Consider the following 14,028-nt stretch of genomic DNA (forward strand, 5'->3'; position numbering starts at 1 on the left):
TTTTTTTTTGGTTTTTCTCCGGTACCAGGAACCGAACTCATGACCTTGCACTTGCCAGGCAGGTGCTTTTGCCGCTGAGCTAAGTCCCCAGCCCCTGATGTCCTTTTCTATGAGACTGTTTTGTGTGTCTGTATGTGTCTATTTTCTGTAACTTATGTGTGGAATTCTTTGTACTGGTTACAATTAAGTTTTAAAAAGCATATTCTATTTTAATAATTTCAAAGGCAACCTATAATTTAGCATTGTGAAATGTCTTTGGAAAGCAATGGAATTTTTCATACACTGAAGATGCTAAGGTTTAACTGCCTTCGTTTAGTCTTATACTCATCTATCAAGGGCATTTATGCTCGTTCATTGGCTTACAGTTTGCACCTGTAGCAGATGCTGGGAATATAGTGGTGCTCACAGTGATAGTTCTTGTTCTTAGAGAGGTGTAGATTCTAGTGAAGGACGGCATTGCTCAAATGATCACTTAGAGTAATACAGCTGTGATGACCATGGCCTTAGTTGCTTTTTTCTTGTTGCTGAGAGAGTGAGTCACAAGTTAGAGGGAAGGTTTATTTTGGCTCAACTTTGTAGAGGTTTCAGTTCCCAGTCAGCTGGCTTCAAAGCGGAGTGGCGTGGCAGAGGCCCCACAGGGGAGAAACAGTTCATGCCATGGCATGGCAGGCAGAAGGGAGCAAGCAGCAGCAGTAGCCATCCATCTTTTATACTATTTGGGCTACAAACCTTTTGGATGGTGCCACCCACACCCTGGGTAGGGCTTCTGAGTTTAATAAATCAACTCAGCCACACCCAGAACTATGCTAATCCCAATCAGTGGGTTAATTTAGCACCACACACCCTTAATCCCAGTATCATATGCTAAAACCAGCCGGCTCCTCAAAGCCCCAACTATGAGCACATGAGACTTTGGGGGGACATCTAGATACAAGCCAGAACAACTATTGACAAAGCAATGCTGGAAGTATTTATCCCAGTTTTGGAAGTTTGAGATGTCTCCTTGAAGAAATTAGGTCAGAAATTAGCACTGAGGCATCAGTAAGGTTAAGCTGGGGGGGAAGCGGAGAGTGCATTCTCTACGTAGGAAAAAGGGAGTAAACAGACACTGTATGGGGAGGGCTGTGGTGAGCACAAACTGACAAAAGAACAGGAGCACCCGGAATGGAAGGGTCCTGGTCTGAGGTGAGGCATGCTTCTCTTTAACCTAAGAGCAGTGACAACCACTAGCCCTGGTAAAAATTAGAGGCGACAGTAGTGTAGCGCTAGGTAGAAAGGAAAGAAACAGAATCAAATTCACATTTTGAAAAAGTCCCTCTAGCTAATTGTGGAAATAGACATACTGAAGGCTAACCTAAAGGACAGGGGAACAAGACTTTTGTGACATTTCAGGTAAGCAAGGGTATACTTTGGTCCAGTGTAATGACCTGGACAGGAATAAAGTACATGAGTTTGAGAGCTTTATCCTGGTGTAAAATGACAGGGCTTGGCGCTGCATAGGTTTTGTAAATGAGGTGTAGAAATGCCTAGTGAGATACATGTTTCTAACAGTTGTGCTCAGAGCCTCAGAAAGGCATGTACTGAACAGTTTTGCTGTGGTTGAATGGATCCCCTCATGAGAGTTTGTCATGATGTGCGCCTCACATAGCAGTGGGCTGTGGAGATGAGAGATGCCCTGTGCAGGGCTATGCTGCAGCTGCTCGGATGACCCTTTTTTCTTGTATTTCCCTCTAAAGAGCAGTGATAGGAGAATATCTGTCATTGTAGATAACATAAACGTTGTTTGTTTTTTATAGAAATTTTTTGCCAGTAAGAGTTGCCAGAATTCATTTGACCTAAACTCCATTCTGTATGTCAAAAGAAAACAGTTGGAGGAGGAATGAAACCTTCTAACGTTATGTGGCTAGGAAAGTAGAAATCTCACATCCAAGATAGAATAAAATACTAGAATGTCAACTAGAAGCTGTATTGAATTTAATCTACATAGGATATAAAGATGTATGTAACTATGTAACTATTTTTACTAACAATGTAAAAAGCATTGCTAGTAACATTTAAGGTACAAATAATTGACAAGTGTTAATTATACTGTTTCCAAGAAATTATGGGGGATTGATATTCATAGAACTAGATTTGGCTTTACTAAAATGACCTATGGTCTCATATGTAGATGGAGAGTAAAAACTGAATTGGACATCTGTAGGGACTTAGGTATAATTTTTACATTGTAATTGTTTTATATGTTCTATACACATATTATTAAATTTTTATGGAGATGAAAGCTTCATTAGAATCTGATAATAAAGAGAAAAAGAAGAAATGTGATTTTTTTCCCCTGAAAATTAATTATTTTGAACAATAATTATGAATAATGTTAGTTACATAGGAGAAATAAGCTAAAGCACAAGTTGAGTTTTTATCAAACAAACAGTAGCAGTTTTGAGTTCTGTTTTTCCTAAAAGTTTGTCTTAGTCAGTGACACACTAAAATGTATTGAATTTTATAAACTGTATGTAAACTTTTTTATGAGCATATGTTTAAGGTAGGAAATAATTACATTTGAGGAAGGTGACAGAAAAGAATTAACATGTGTTATGTACATACACAAATTCCCCATATACAGTGAATTAAGAATTATTTGTATTTATGTTAGGCCAAAGAATATTACTTTTAACTTTTTGCCAATATCCTCACATAGCCTCTTGGCTGAAAATATTCCAGTGTCAAATGCTCAATGACTTTAGCTCATTTTTCCCAATTTTGTCAATGAGCCAACTTTCCAGATAGATACTGATATGTTTATATACAAGATAAAGAAAGGCTGACTAACTTTTAAGATTCTAGTATGTCCTTTCCTAGAAAAAGTCCTTCAAATTTCAACTTCAGTTTGGTTGTATATTACATTCATTGAAATTTAATTTCTCCCTTTGGTTTTTCTTAATTTCTTTTTTACCCTTCGTGATTCCAACCATCTTTCCTTTAGAAGTTGAAGCTACTTTCCTGTACTGACTTGTATTATCAAATAAAGAACTTTGTTTGGGAACTGAACAGTTCACTTAGTATTGTTTCATAACAGCACGCCTTCTTTTCCAGTTGTAAGGCTAATATATGTATGCTACTTTATTTTATTTACTTATTTTTTGTTTTATTTACTTATTTACATATTGTTTTACTTTTTTAAATTTACTTATCAGTTTTTGTTTTTTAAGACAAGGTCTCGCTGTGTAGTTCAGTCTGGTCTTGAAATCACTATGTAACCCAAGTTGCCCTCGAATTCTCAGCAGTCGTCCTGCCTCAGCCTCTCAAGTGCTGGGATTACAGGCATATGCCACCACTCCTGGCTTGCTTAATTTTAAAATACAGAAAAGTATGATGCAAACATAAGAATTGAATGGTTTCATACAACTACATACACACTCAGCCACCTTATCTTTGACAAAGGAGCCAAACATGTTGACTGGAAGAAAGATAGCCCCTTTAATAAATGACGGTGGAAAAACGGGCTCTCCCCATGCCAAAGACTAAAACTAGACCCATGTCTATGACCATGCACTAACTAAAGTCAAAATGGATCAAAGATCTAAATATTAGAACAGAAACACTAAATCTGCTTGAAAATAGAATACATAGAACTCTTGAAGACATAGGGGTGGACAGAGAGTTCATTGTCAAAAACCAAACTGCATGGAATCAACAACTGGGATCTCATCTTATTGAAAAGATTTTGCATGTCAAAAGAAATCACCAACAGAGTAAAAAGAAAACCCAAAAATTGGGAAAAAATTTAGCCAACTGTCCCTCAGACAAAGGACCTCTATCTAGAACATATAAAGAATTAAAAAAAAATCAGGCCCCCAAAATACGAAGATCTAATCCAAAAATGGGCATCTAAGATGCATACACACTTTTCAGATGAAGAAGTACAAATGGCAAATAAATACATATCAAAAAATGTTCAACATCATTGGTCATTTGAGAAATGTAAATTAAACAACATTGAGATTACATCTCACCCAAGAAAGAATGGGTGTCATCAAGAAATCAGTCAGTAACAATTGCTGGGGAGGATGTGGTGAAAAGGAACCCTTCTCCACTGTTGGTGGGGGGGTAGACTGGTACAACCACTGTGGAAATCAGTGTGGAGATTTGTCCAACTATTCCTCTTCTGGGTATTTTCTCAGAAGAATTGAAAACATTATACCACAGGGATATATGTGCACCCATGTTTATAGCAGCACAATTTGTCATAGCTAAATCTTCAAAACAACCCAAATATCCATCAACTGAGGAATGGATAAAAATGATGTGGTATTTTTATACAAGGAAATATTTCTCAGGTATAAAGAAAGATAAACTGGAGGCTTTATAGGTGAATGGATGCAGGAGACCATATCAGAAGTGAAATAAATCAGATCCATATGTATAAACATTGTATTGTCTCCCTAGTGTAAGAACCTGAAAGAGTAAATAAAATCTGAACAGTACAATAGATATTGTGAAAAGGAAAGAAGCTGCTAGGGAAAGGAGAAAAGAAAGATGGGGAGAAATAAGCTAAAGCACAAATTGAGTTTTTAATCAAATAAACAGCAGTTTTGATATCTATTTATAAATTTATATATTTATATTTTTATATTTATAGTATATATATGTATACACACACATATACACACAAAATACCTAAGATAATTGTACTACTAATTTCTATTGGTTTTTTGAAAGGAATAATTAATGCTTAATTTTTTTTGACCAATTTTACATGCTTATATCTGGTAATCCAAACAACTATTTTGAAGATAACAATGTGCGATATAACAAGCATTGTTGATTTGCTATCACCTTGTTTTTAAATTTTGTGTCATTTCTAATTTTTACTCTCTTAAAAAAAAAAAAGCCCAGGGATATAGCTCAGTTGCACAAGCACCTGCCTGGCAAGCGCAAGGTCCTGAGTTTAATTCCAGGTGCCACAAAAACTAAAAAAAGAAATAAATAAATATGAAGAATAAAAATCTCTGTATATACTTTCAGATTTTGCTGCAACTGAGTACTGTAGATCTTAGTGTACCTATAAATGACATGCCCTTAAGGTTATTGCTGGTGTAAAGAAATGCTGTAAATGTTATCTGCAATCTTAAAATAAACACATTTGTCACCACCTCAATAGTAATTAACCTTCTGAATAATTCCAGAGATGCTCATTTCAGCCATTTTTCTCTGAAAATGGATCCAATTAAATTTCTGTAGTGTAGTTGTTTATATCTCTTTTTTTTTTTTAGGATTTGACTTCAGCCTTTTTTTTGGTACTGGGAATTGAACTCAGGACCTTGTGCTTGTCAGGCAGGCACTGTGCCACTAAGCTACATCCCCAGCCCTGACCTCAGTTTCTGATGATGATTTTCATGGCATTTAGTACATTTGTTGTATTTTATGTTTGTAGATAACTCGCTGATCAAATATGATTACAATTTATAATTATTAATTATAATTACAATTATAAAGTAGAGTTTTTAATTATTTCTATTTCACCTTGAAGGGAAAATTATCAATGAATACAATTTTCCTTCTAACAGAATGATATTGGTGTGAAAAAATTAAGACCTTAAGTAACTAAGGTGAGGGAATAGAGGAAGTCATATCATCTCATTAATTGTAAACAATCTTGTTATCTCACTAACATTTTTACTTCAGCCAGACAATCATGTTTTTATCTAGTTTAACTACATGAGCCATAGAAGAAATTAGAGGTATAGTAAATCTTTTTATCTGAAATTTGCCAATAATACAAACTACAAAATTTATTCTTAAGCCTTAAGTAATTTTCCAGACTGCTGTTTGGTAAGTGTTTGAGAGTACGTTAAATTTAGTGTGGTGCCTTTTATATATCTATGCTAGTGCTTATCACCATTTAATCTATCACCATTTTGTGAGTTCACTAAAATATACAATTTCCTCTTTAACTTGAGAAAGGGTGGCTAAGAATAATACCCTGCTTCTTTTGGTGACTTGATGAAATATCAACTACACTATTTCAGTCTGTCAGTTTCTCTGTGGAAGTAACTATTCCACGCTTTCTTCCAGGGTGCATTTCTCCTAAATCACTCATCTTGTGTCAATAAGTTGTTTTTAAGTAGTTTTATAAAAAGTAAATGTGTGCAAACCCATGTAACAATCCTCAAAACTGTCAAAGTGCTTTAATCTTGCTTCATCAAGCTTTGAGTGTTTTTACTTAGTACGCTCCATCTCAATGATACTGTAAACAATTGATTTTTACTTGTGTCCCTTCACATGTGAAAGAGGAAAGCAAATTGATTTGGTCAGGATTACAAAACTAGACATTGACAAATGTTAGATAAAATTAAGATTTAGTGACTTCTCCATCAGAACCATTCTGCTGATCTTACAAAGACAGGCTGACCAGTGGGTCTCACCGATTAGAAATGCGCTAGCTCTTTGGTAGCAGGGATTACTTGGGGGAGCCTCGAAGCAACCTTGAAGATATCATTTATGGGCAATGGAATAACATACATAGTGAGTTGGTTGGTGGAATCTCATTTATGAAGACTGAGAACAGGAAACTGGAGGAGTTTTCTTTAGGCACATTGACAAGACCAAGAAAAAAGATTGAGAAACCATAATTTGGAGTATCTGTTTTCAAATAACGTCCCCAGTGAGGTTTACAAATCTTACCCACTAGGATAGTGTTTCTCTTTACAAGTTCCACATTTTTTTCTGCTGTGTATCAACAGGTCATGAATGATCACCAGATTGATTTTTCCAGACACTGAAGATGGATTTTAGCCCCAGTTTTGTTAAGAGAAGCCAGGGAAAGGGGTGTGGAGAGGAAGGTACAGGCTTAGGAGTGCTAAATATTTTTTGATCATGAGAATTCTATGGGTCTCCACAGCTCTGGATGATTTCTTGATGATAGCCATTCTTTCTGGAGTGAGATGGAATTTCAGCGTTGTGTTAGTTTGCATCTGATGAGTGACCAGTGATGTTGAACATTTTTTATACATTTATTTGCCATTTCTGTTTCTTCATCTGAGAAGTTTCTGTTCATTTTATATGCCCATTTTTGGATAGTGTCCTTAAATTTGAGGAGTCTGACTTTTTTTGAGTTCTTTATATATTCTAGATGTTATTCCTTTGTCTGAGGAACAGCTGCAAGAATGTTTTCCCACTATGTGGGTTGTCTCTTCATTCTGTTGATAGTTTCTTTTGCTGTGCAAAAACTCTATAATAAGATTAAATCCCATTGATTTATTCTTTGCATTATTTCCTGTGCGATTGAGGTTTTGCTCATTAAGTCTTTCCCTACACCTGTGTCTTCAAGAGTTCTACCTATTCTGTCTTCCAATGCATTTAGTGTTTCTGTTTTAATAATTAGATCTTTGATCCATTTTAATTTTAGTTTAATGCATGGTGAGAGATATGAGTCTAGGTTTAATCTTCAGCATGTACAAAGCCAGTTTGTCTAGCACTGATATTATTCAGGAGAACAGTTTTAAGTATTAATATATAGTATTTAAGTATTTATAAATTAGCTTTGTTAAACTCTCTGCTCTATAATATTTGACATTTCATAGTGTGAGAATAGATAAAATTATATTGCTTTGGTGAAATAACCTCAACTATTTTGGTCTTCCTTGTGAAAGGAGCAGTTTCCTTTCAGGCATCTTAAGAATAATGAAATATTTACTTAATAGTTACTACTTCATATTTGAGATGTCCAGTTACCTAGAACTTAGCGTTTCAGTTGAACCTTCTTACCTATAGAGAATTGTCAAAGACATTTTATAGGCTTGGATGATATTTTTCACAAGTCAGCTTTATTTTTGAGTCACGAGTAAAAAATTTAATAATTGCACAAATATGTTATAAAATTTCAGATAGCTCATATCTTATATATTTGAATTTTTTTTAATGTGGTACTGGGGATTGAACCCAGAGCCTGCTGTGTACTAGCCAAGCACTCTACTAAAGCTACATCCCTCTTTATTTTATTTTTGAAACAAGGTCTCAGTAAATTGTCCAGGCTTGCTTCAGACTTGTAATCCTCCTGTCTCAGCTGACTGAGGAGCTGGAATTATAGGTGTGTGCCAGTACGCACAGCTTTTCTATCTTTTTATGAAAATATTTTTCTAAAGCTTTAAAATTAATGGCCATATCTTGTAAATCATCTTTTCTACTTAATATAGAGAAAGTGGTCTTTTTAAAGATCTAAACTTCAGCCTCTGAAACAACAAAACTGATACTGTACTCAATGACACAATATCTTAGGGAGTCTGCTTGTGAGAAATGCGTATGCACCATCCTAGGTGAATGAGCATTTTATAGTTAGTAATTAGGGAGATTATCACAGAATCTAACTGCAGGAACCTTATAGGAACTGCAAAGGCATCAAGCAGCAAATTCTCACAGATCCTCCTAATAAGAGCCTATGGGTGAGGTGAAATGTAGTAAATAAATGGATCTCTTCAAAGAAGGAAACCTAACTCCTGCTAAGTAGATTGGGGAACTTTCCCAACAGGTCATCTGAGCCCTGGCAGAACAAAACCTTTAGATCTGTGTATGGAAATCTTGCCATGGTGCTTTAGATGAAAGTAGCTGAGAACTTGCAAACCTACACAGATAAAAAGAAATATATATATTTAAAAGTAGATGCTTAAAGAATTTAGAACCTATATTTAAAGTTATTTATCTTTTTAAATTGTTTTCCATTAATTTTAAAAGGTGAAACCAGATCTTATTAAAATAAGGATCTACTCTATAACATATTTTATAATATGGTAAATATTTTATTTTTTAGAGGCTTGGTCTTTTCATGATATATATTTCTGTGTTTGCCTGACTGAATTTTTGGGCACTTGTCCTCTTATCTTATTCTCCTCTCTGACCATCATTTTCCCTATTGATCCTTTGTCTTTCCCTACTGATTCATTTTCTCTATTGATTCTTTCAGGTCTTAAGAATAAAACATTTGAACCACTTTCATAAATTCCCCTTTGTAAACTAACCATGATATTAATTTGCAATATAAAGTCAAGATGAGGCCTTTAAATTTGAAAATAAGATACTTTTCATATTAGAGTTATAGATATAAATGATGAGCAAAGTTATTTCATCTTTTTGCTTTGATTGTGCATTTGAATCTCAGTGTGGGGTGACAGCTGCTGATTGAACATGAAAATAGTTGGACCGTACCTATAGCATCTAGTTTCATCTTCAGAAGATCAGTGACTAATTTCCCTGTAATCCATTTCAAACTTCCTTTTGAAGTTGGAATGAGTTTTACATCCTTTTTCTGTTCCCTTCTATTATGGTTTTAAAGGGCTCTTTATGTATGTGTGCCTACCACTACCTTTGACCTTTCAGAGAATAAAGCAGCTTCCTTTCAGGTAAGAACACATGAAGACACATTACCATTTAAACTCAAAACATATAAAGAAACCGAATTTAATATGAAGGAGAAACAAAACATTTAACTGTTCTTGTGTGAGCTAACAGTGCCCTTACAGTGGTGTCCGTTACTGGGAGTCTAGGTAAAATTATCTCTGCAGAGCAGCCTGCTTTATACATTACTCTCTGGTGTAACATTAGGAAGAATACTGCGATTAGTTTCAGAGCCCTTTGTGTTGAAAATTGCAGTTTTGCTTTAGCAAAAATGACGCTTTATTGCTTTTACTATTACAAGAAAATTCACAGTCAAGCATTTTGTAACAGTTTTTTCTATAATTTAATGCAGTTTTGTCATCCCATGTATTGATTTTAACTAAATTTTAGTTTGTACTTATGTTTAGGTTTCATGCCTTATCTATTACAGAAAGAAAATAGACTTGAGAGGCTAAAGTATTTGTTTTAAAAGGCAAAAAGCTTTATACAACCTGAAAAGAAACCAGAGTGTAAGAAGTATAAATTATTACTTGAGTGATTTCAACAACTACCTTCTTAAAATCAGAAGAGCATAACAAAATGCTGAAGTTAATCTTCTCTAAAAGACTTGGTCCATGACTCCTCCCCCTACGGTCTGGGGTGAGGGGCAACCCCTTTTGAACGTGCAGCTCTCCTAACTGAGGGAGAAGAGTTGGCAATCCTAGCTTTTCAGTTGTGTTTCTCTTGCTGAACGTGATGTCACCTGGACAAGTAAGCAGACCGTTGCCACAAAAAATCTCTCAGGACCTCAGCAGTGGACAGGGATGCGTAATCCTTTAAATCCTTCCTTTAAAAGGAGGGGAGGAGCTGGGGACAGTAATGCCATCTCCCACCAAAGACTACTTGGTGTCCAGCCAGGTGATTTAACAGAGTTTGAGTTCTGATGATCCTCTACTTAGAAATAAAGAGGAAGTTTTTGGCTATCAGAGTTATTAAACCTTTGATCTGGCTATGTATGTGTATTAATTTCCATCATCTATAAAACCCAGACACGTTTTTCTTTACACTGTGGGTATTGATATGCCTAGAGATAGTGGCTTGTGTTAGCTGTTTTCTTAAAGAAATGTAGTTAAAATGCTAACAGTTCTTCTTAACTACATTCTTCATCTAAATGAGAAAACACAGAAAGTGATTTGAAGGACTTGTCTTGGTGCTCCCAAAGGCAGCCCATAAGTCATGGCATGCTAGATGCAGAGCAGAGTATTACCAACGTGGACACCTTAGGTATTAAGAATGAATCCTCTGGCAGAAACTGAGCAAGACTGTAGAGAGATCATCAGAGTAAGTTCTACAGTTATGATAATAGGGGGAGAAGCAAGCCTACTCAATGTGAATACCTCTAGTGACTACAAAGTAAGAGGAGCCCTCTGAGACAGTTCCTCCTGCTGCCTTATATTTACTTGTAAATGTAGGGTTTGTTGTTCTGGAAGAAGAACTTCAAAAGGGCTCTTCTTTGTTTCCTAACAGAAAGTTTGCTGATAGAACACAAATTGGTAGCACACAACTGTGGGCCGCTTTGCACTTTGCACATCAGTTGGAGAATAAAGGCAAAGGAAACAGACTACCTCTTTGCTACTCATAAGTGATATTATATATTTTGAGATCATTTGATAACTGACTTGACACGTATTTCTTAGCAGTTTCCAAATCAGTTTTACAAGTGCAGTGGGACCTTGGTAATTGTCCTTAATTGGCACTCAGAGGCACAATAAATACCGAAAAATGATGAGTACCAATCTAGCTTTGGCTGGAGATGGTAACAAGGCACAAGGCAGGCCACACCAACATGCTCCAGCTTGCACGTTGAGTGCCACAGGGTAAGCCCTGGGACAAACAGAGCTGAGTTTGATCCCCACCACCACAGAAACAAACAAAGAAGTGTCTGGAATACCAAATCCTAAGAGTTTCAAAGCAGTCATGTACCAAGGTAGTTTGAGTATAGTTAATGGGCGAAAGGTCAGTGTAACGGATTATAAAGTGATTTTAAAGTAAAGCTTTACTTAAAACTTAAATTATGTACCATTTAACATTTACTTTTTGGAGGGGCACTTATTAACACTATAAAACACAAGCTACAGCGTCATTCCTACAGTTAAGTCATCCGGTATGCCTCTTGGAGGTTAATTACTCATGACAGCAGATTGCTCTTGATAATGATGGACAGTATAATGAATAAACTTTGAGGACCTTTTGAGGGGTGAGCTACTTGTATCTAGCCAAGGCAGAACTTATTTTTCAGTAGGCATTTAAAAGGGTAGCTAATGTTACATTGTAAAAGGTTTGTGGCGATCAGTGAATAGTTGCACTGACAATACAGAAAGAGCTGTGTGAAAAAAATACATGACTCATGATTGTGGGATATTAGATAGCCCCATTTCTGCTCCCCCTGCCCTCCTTTTTCAGTAGCACTTTGCCAACCAGTAAAGATGGGTGAGACTAGATAATTATAAAAACCGTATTGTTTATTAGTCCCTCTTGACCAGTGAACTGGCTCAATAGAAAGTGTTTGATATTCTCTGACCAAAGCATCTGATTAATGTGGAAAGTAATTGATGGTAAGTCAGAGCCTAAATAGCTAATTTAAAGCAGTACTTTGGACTCTTACCATTCAGATGTTTTTCTACTGAAGGTATCTAAGAGTTTCAATCACTATATCTACTCATTGAAAGTTTTCCCTAAATGGTACTACTAGGGATAAAGAAAACACTTACAAATAACTCTAGAAAACATCATTAGAATCTCTTTACTTAATTATAGCTCATTGTTCAGGGGGAGGTGTGGAAGGTTGATGTATGTTCTATTTTTTACTTTAGAAGATAATTTTTTAAATCAGTACATGTTTGCAGTTAATGATACTTACCTTCCTTGTGTAGGGTTATTACATGTACATAATACATTTTAATTACTTAATTTTAATAATAATTATAGAAATACAGTTATATATTTTATTCTTCCATTTTTTGAGCTTTGACCTCAGGTACACAGTCTCTATCATCTAATAGGATTGACTCTGTGTGTGTGTGTGTGTGTGTGTGTGTGTGTGTGTGTGTGTGTGAAGGTATAGATGGTTAGATTGGGAAAATATACTCAGTATGAAATGTAAACCTTATATTAACCTTGAAAATCTAAAATCTGAGGAATAGAATCCTCTTCATATTGTTCTTCATACCGCTTACTACATGAATGCTCTATTTTACTTCTCCTTTTAATCAAATAATTTCCTTCAGAGACAGTAAGAAAAATACTGGAAGTTATAATACTCTAACGGAAATGTTTTGCCTTAGGTTTGTAAAATGCTGTCAGTTAAATGGAATTCTGTATTTTTATTCAACTTTGCTATACAAAATATAAAATATAAAATGCTTAAATTCGTATATTACCAGATTTGCTACATGGATCACTCTATCATAGATCCTAATTGTGATATTCATTCACAAATCCCAAATCTATTTGAAAAAAGAGAATTAAAAAAGAAAAAAGTAGGATTCTAAAGAGGAAGGGAGCTAAAACTTATACTATAATAAACCTGAAAATGTTTTGTAAATAAGGTTTGTAAATAAGTGATAAAGGAAGCAAAGGATTAATAATAACTCTCATGTTAACAATTGGTCCCTGAGTCTGAGAACTGACACTGGAAACCTAGATTTGACAGAGTTACAGAGCAAAGGCTGTATTGGTGATGGATTTTTAAAAAAGAGGTTTTTAAGAAAGAACATTTGAAATTTGTTAAATAAGCAAACAACTCATGATTCTGGCAATATCTACCAAAATGACAAGCACACAGTCTTCGTTTGACCCAGTAATCCCACTCTGTTTATCTCACCTACAGTTACAAATGTATGAAATTACATATTCATGTTTATTTGATGCAGTTTTGTTCATGGTAGCAAAAGATGAGGTGCAATCTAGTATATACCAATAAGGGATTGGATCACAAAATTAGAAAGGCATTGAATGGTAGATCAGAAGTATGCGTGTCACTTGACATCTGTTATCAGCAAAATAACATTACAATGCAGGAAAGCAAGATAATGAGAAATTGCAATCAAGGGATGGCAAGTGGAAAATAACTGTACATCACTGAGCTTTCCTATAAATTATCAGATGGTCTTTTCATCATCTCTTTGATTAGAATTCATAAAAATGTATAAGGGGTTTTATAATTTGCCCTGTTGTTTGTTTGTTTTTGGAATGGGGAATCGAACTCAGGACCTCACACTTGCTAGGCAGACACTGTGGCACTGAGATGTACCCCTGGCCCCAATTTTGCCCTGTTTTGATTCCTGATCCTATTTTATTGTAAAAACTGAATATGCTATTAAAGTCTTCAGGAACCTATTCCTCATGATCAATAAAAATTATTCTAATCGATTCTTACAGTTCATTCATCTGTGATCAAGCTAAGGCTGGTTGATGAGGACAAAAGTTAGCACATTTCTTACAAAAAAATGTTTTTCAACAGGAGAAAGGCATTTTAAATTTTATTTAACATGTGTAAAGTATTTCAAGATTGTAGGAAAGGATGTTTGGAAACTGTTCTCCATCAGCTTTGTGTAAGTGTACACAGTCATAAACAAAGGCCCAGACCAAAGCTCCAAC

At 35.3% G+C, this 14,028-nt stretch overlaps 1 protein-coding gene across 2 annotated transcripts in view; it reads left to right on the plus strand.

The window, feature by feature from the left end:
- Fam188a (family with sequence similarity 188, member A) overlaps positions 1 to 14,028 on the plus strand; it is an 84,899-nt gene that overhangs the window by 46,548 nt on the left and 24,323 nt on the right. The gene's annotated exons all lie outside the window — the stretch shown is intronic.

Source organism: Chinchilla lanigera, unplaced genomic scaffold, assembly GCF_000276665.1.
Source record: "Chinchilla lanigera isolate Chin_1 unplaced genomic scaffold, ChiLan1.0 scaffold00028, whole genome shotgun sequence".
Classification (NCBI taxonomy): domain Eukaryota; kingdom Metazoa; phylum Chordata; class Mammalia; order Rodentia; family Chinchillidae; genus Chinchilla; species Chinchilla lanigera.